We start from the raw sequence: 6,084 nt of genomic DNA, 5'->3' as shown, positions 1-6,084 counted from the left end.
GCAGTGGAGGGACCACTACCAGCGGTTTATTGACGCTCAAGGGTCCTATTTTCAAGAATATTAGTTGGATAAGCCAAAAGGTTTAATAAAACTGCTTAAAAAAATAAGGCTCATTACTTTTCAATCAAACCCTTATGTTTATCTTTTGTTTTTCTTAAAATATGTTTATCTTTTGTTATTCTTAAAATACATATGTTTATCTCTTGGTATTCTTAAAATATGTTTGGATTTGTTCAGCCTTGCATGATTATACTTAGAATATACTTAACTGTTTTTATTTATTATTTGTCAATGAAAGCATTCCTTAACTCTCCCCTTCCTAAATTAAATCGTCCCGATTTATACCGAATTAATGTTTGTTTCTTGTTCTTACCTAAATAGTCTTCACAGTTATTCACTCTAGTGTAAATATTGTTGCAAAAGGCAATTTCCTGATCGGTGAAAACTTTTACATGCTTAGTTCTGAGCGGTGTTAATTTAAATAGTTTCCAATGATTATTTATGATGGGATATTTAGTTTTTTTTAAATATTTGTTCGTATGATATGTTAATTTTTTTTCAATAAGTTACGTAGAATAAAAATGTGAATTCGTCAAATAAATATGCATCGTCGGTTCTAGTTAGAATATATTTCCTGTTAGTTATGGTTGTTATTTTGGTGTCTCCTTCTTTTGTGTGTTTGGTATCAATTCTATTTGGATACCGTAGGCATTTAGCGGTTGGCGTACTGCCTCGATTATGTCGTTGTATGAACTATCAGATGAGTGCACAGTACCTATAGAAGATGTGTTAATTATTTGTCGTGACAAGGCGTCAGCTACAACATTCTGTGCGCCTGGTTTATACCCGACCATTGCTCCTTAATCTTCGATAATATTTTTGCATCTCTTTAGTTTATGATTTGGATTCTTATCTTTCTATCGTTTTTATTTTATTCGGATCAGTTGAAATTCTATTGTGCTTTACAATATGACCTAAGTATTCTACCTCTTAAATGAAAAATTTTAACTTTTCATTGGACACTTTTAAAGACGCATTATTTAATGTGTTAAAAATAGAAGGGATGTGTTTTATATGTTCTTCATAGGATGAGGATAAATGATTACATCGTCAATGTAAACATATGCGAATTTACACACAACTTTGGAAAATAGATGGGGCGTTCTTCAATCCGAAAGGCATTCGAATGAAGTCATATTTACCTTCATTCACACAAAACTCTGTTTTCTCTCGGTCACTTTCTTTTATCTTAATTTGATGAAAGCCGGATTCCAAATCTAGCGTAGTGAAAAATTTGGCTTTCCCTAAGTTTTGCAGCGTAATATTTATGTTTTGTATTACGTATCTGCTTGTGATCGCATGTTTGTTAATAAAGGGTTTTTCAATTGGCGCGGGTCGATTTTGGCGCCCTGTGGCAGCCATTTTGATTTGGTGAGATCTGTCAAATCTTTTGTTTATTATTCAGTTGTATATGCCAAATCATCATGGCAAGTTACACGATTGAACAGCACGCTCAAATGATAAAACTTTATTATCAAAATGAGTGTTCATTAACGCAAACGTAGCGCGCATTGCGCCCATTTTTCGGTAGACGGTGTGACCCTTCAAAGTCGACTCTTCAACGATTGGTGGCCAAATTTGCAACGACCGGGTCAGTAAACAATCAGCCAACACTCGTACGTTCAAGGAACGCAAGATCAGCCGAGAACATTGCCGCGGTCCGTGAAAGTGTACAGCAGAACCCGAGGCAGTCTATTTCTCGCCGTGCACAAGAACTTGGCCTTTCGCAGACTTCTTCTTCTTAATTGGCGCGATAACCGCTTACGCGATTTTGGCCGAGCTTAACAAAGCGCGCCAGTCGTTTCTTTCTCGTGCAAACCGGCGCCAATTGGACACACCAAGTGAAGCCAAGTCCTTCTCCACCTGATCTTTCCAACGCAGAGGAGGCCTTCCTCTTCCTCTGCTACCACCAGCTGGTACCGCATCGAATACTTTCAATGCCGGAGCGTTCGTATCCATTCGGACGACATGACCCAGCCAACGAAGCCGCTGGATGTTTATTCGCTGCGCTATGTCTATATCGTCGTAAAGCTCATACAGCTCATCCTTCCATCGCCTGCGATATTCGCCGTTGCCAACGTGCAAAGGTCCAAAAATCTTACGCAGAATCTTTCTCTCGAACACTCCAAGCGTCGTTTCATCGAATGTTGTCATCGTCCAAGCTTCTGCGCCATACGTTTGGACGGGCATGATGAGAGTCTTGTAGAGTGTTAGTTTTGTTCGTCGAGAGAGGACTTTACTGCTCAGTTGCCTACTTAGTCCAAAGTAGCACTTGTTGGCAAGAGAGATTCTACGCAGACTTCAACTTGGCGAATTTTGCGTCGGGACTACACCCGTACAAGATCCAACTGACCCAGGAGCTGAAAGTTGATGACCATAGACAACGCCGTTTGTTCCAGTTTTGGGCGAAAAATCATCTTTAGTGACGAGGCGCATTTTTGGATGAATGGCTGTGTTAACAAACAAAATTGCCGTGTATGGGACGATACCAATCCACACAAAGTTCACCAGGTGATAATGCATCCTCAAAAAGGTACCGTTTGGTGTTGATTTTGGGCCGGCGGCGTAATTGGTCCATACGTTTTTGAAAACGACGTTGGTGAGGCGGTCACCGTCAACAGCGAGCGCTACACAACGATGATAACCAATTTCTTATGGCCCATATTGAACCATATGGACCTAGACGACATATGGTTCCAGCAGGACGGCGCTACATGCCGCACAGCAAACGCCGCGATTGACATTATGCAAGAACGATTTGAGGGTAAGGTTATCTCTCGCAGGGGTGATGTGAATTGGCCACCAAGGTCTTGCAATTTGACCCCTCTAGACTTTTTCCTGTGAGGTTTCTTGAAGTCTCAGGTCTATGCAAATAAACCACAATCGACCGATGCTCTAAAGGTGAACATAACACAGACCATCGCTCAAATTCAGCCGGATCTATGCGGAAGAGTCATTGAAAATTGGACCACTCGGATCCGTTTCACCGTAAGAAGCCGAGGCGGGCATTTGATTGATGTCATATTCCACACTTAATGGCATATAAGCGCCTTTGAAATAAAAAAATAGTTGTGTCAATAACTCACACACAGCTTGTTTTATTCCATTTCGACATCTACCCGCCCTTATTGGTATATAAATAATTGGCGCGTACACCCTTTTTGGGTGTTTGGCCGAGCTCCCCCTCCTATTTGTGGTGTGCGCGTCTTGATATTGTTCCACAAATGGAGGGACCTACAGTTTTAAGCCGACTCCGAACGGCAGATATTTTTATGAGCAGCTTTTTCATGGCAGAAATACACTCGGAGGTTTGCCATTGCCTGCCGAGGGGCGACCGCTATTAGAAAAATGTTTTTCTTAATTTTGGTGTTTCACCAAGATTCGAACCGACGTTCTCTCTCTGAATTGCGAATGGGAGTCGCGCACCGGCGGCATGTTTGTTTATTTTCTTAAAATCTATAACCATACGTCTTTTGGGTTTTCCGCTCTCATCTATACCTTTATTATGTACGGTTAACAAGGGTGAATTGTATGGGCTGTAGCTTTTTTGTATTATTCCTTCTTTCAATAATTTGTCAATTTCCTTATTTACGAATTCTACGTCATTTTTATGGTATTACTTGTATATTGTTTGGTACATATAGGATCCTTTGTATCTGTCCGTGTCGGCCCTATGACATTATTGTCCTTCATTAACCTATCGATTTCTGTTCTATACGTGTCTATCCCTATAGTGTAATTTGCATAATTTTTTTCACTAATTTCCAACTTTCTTAACACCCCCAATATCATCTTGTTCAAACTTATAGCCGCGTTCAATTGGTTTATTCCGTTCCATCCTAGTATTATATCAAATCCATTTATCTCATCTACCTCAAAAAAATCGAAATATTAATTCATAAACATTCAAGCTATTGTTTCGTATTAATTATAGAATTACCTTGTAATGGTTTTAATTTTTTGGTTATATTAAATCTTAAAGTTTTCTTAGCATAGTTATGGGTTACACATGCATCTACTAAAACATTATAATTTACTTTCCCATAATTCATTACTATACTAGGCAACCCGATTATTAGTTTAAATACTTAGGTAAATACTAAATGATTTTGTCTACCTGTCTCTACAGTTGTGCTAGATTTGTCTTCTTCGCATGTTAAGTTGTTCTTCCCCATGAGTTTTTGTTGTTGGTATTGATTGGTGAACTGGCCACTGTTACCTCGTGGTCTTTTCCAATTTTTATTGTTTCTATTCACGTCGTGGTAGATGTTTTGATGCTGAGTTGGTGGCATGGATGTTGTGTTTCCAGACGTTGTGTCCATGAGTTCTGTTTTTGGTAATTGTGATGGCGGCTGGTTATAGTTGTATTTCTGCTGATACATGGGACGTCTCTGGTGATGTTGTTTCTCATAGTAGTGTTTATTGTTAGTTGGATAAATGTTCTGTTGTGTATAGCCTAGACGTAACTTTCGATGTTCGTCATCGTGCTCTATGGTACGGGCTACTGCAAATGCATGCTCTAAGTCCCTTATAGGATTTCCGTATAGGGTGGAACGAATGTATGAGTTATTTATTCCATCCTTATACACTCTTACCGCTTCTTGTGTTGCCTCATCAGTCATTACTTTGGTCACTTCTTGGTTATGACCAGACATTTATATTTTTGACGTGATTAGCGTCAGGGCTCTATTCACATTGTCATGGAACTCACTTAAATTGTGTTTACCTTGTGTGAATCTCTTAATCTCGTCCTGAACACATATAAAGGTCGTTGATCAGCAAAGGTATAGTCCAATCTATTCCTGATTGCATCAAAATTAAATATTGTGATGGTTGGTCAACGCGTCAGGTCCTGCACCTTGTATTTTAGTATCTATAATTGATAGAGCGGATCTGTTGGAATTTCTATGATTACTAATTCCCTCCATACGCGGTATTTGGAAATGTTGCCGTCAAATACCGGTAGTGCTTTAAAAACGTCCAGGTTGACATCGATTGCATTAGTATAAGTTATGTTGACTGGTTCCAATCGTTCTGCTGCTTGTGGAATCATTGCTGGGTTACCTTGGATATCATCTAACCGGGCTCTTAATGATGCATATTCTGCTTGGATACTCTGAAGCATTATTTGCAAATTGGCCATCTACTGAATCATGGTGTTCATGTTGATGTGTTCCATAACGTCAATGATGTCCAAATTTCTTCGTGTATTAAGTTTATTACGTTTCTCGAAAGTTTTTCTCATCTGCTTCTTTCTATGAGAGTTAGATCACTGTTTTTATTTTTTTAATGGAAGAAACACGAATAGTTTTTCTATTATTAATTTTTTTATTTCTTTGTTCACTGTATTTTTACTTCTTTTCCTACTGCGACAAGGATGACTATTTTTTGGTCCGCTCACTGCAGATAATTAAGGACTTGCTTGGCTTTGGAAAAATATAAAAATTTATTGTTTTGAATTTAATTTTAGGGTAGTTCTTAACACTATGTTAATACTGGACTGACTGCCAACATATTTGACAGTCATATTTATACTTATACCTCATCTTACTGTTTTAGGTACACGACTTGTATGTATATTACTTTATTTGTTTGCTGTTTAGGAAAAACATGTTTATCTCGTGGTATTCTTAAAAAAAATATGTCTAACTTTTGTTTTTCTTAAAATATGTTTGTCTTTTGTTACTCTTAAAATACATATGTTAATCTTTTGGTATTCTTAAAATATGTTTGGATTTGTTCAGCCCTGCATGATTATACTTAGAATATACGTAATTATTTTTATTTATTACTAGCGGACCCGACAGCTTTGTTCTGTCAAATAGATTTTTAATGTGGCCTTAAGTCGTTTTTACTCTGCTGACGCTCACACACCGCCCTATCATCATGGTGACGGTTCTGTTCAGCTCGGGTGACCTAAGTATCTTCGCTTCCACGAACTTTGGCCACCCTTTTGGGACCCACTAAAACCCCGACTGGGATGTTTGCCAGAGGGCTTCAAACTAAGAGGGGAACTTAAGGTTC

This window comes from Anastrepha ludens, chromosome X (genome assembly GCF_028408465.1).
Source record: "Anastrepha ludens isolate Willacy chromosome X, idAnaLude1.1, whole genome shotgun sequence".
Lineage (NCBI taxonomy): Eukaryota > Metazoa > Arthropoda > Insecta > Diptera > Tephritidae > Anastrepha > Anastrepha ludens.
The sequence above is the reverse complement of the archived record's forward strand: the minus strand, read 5'-3'. Positions refer to the sequence as shown.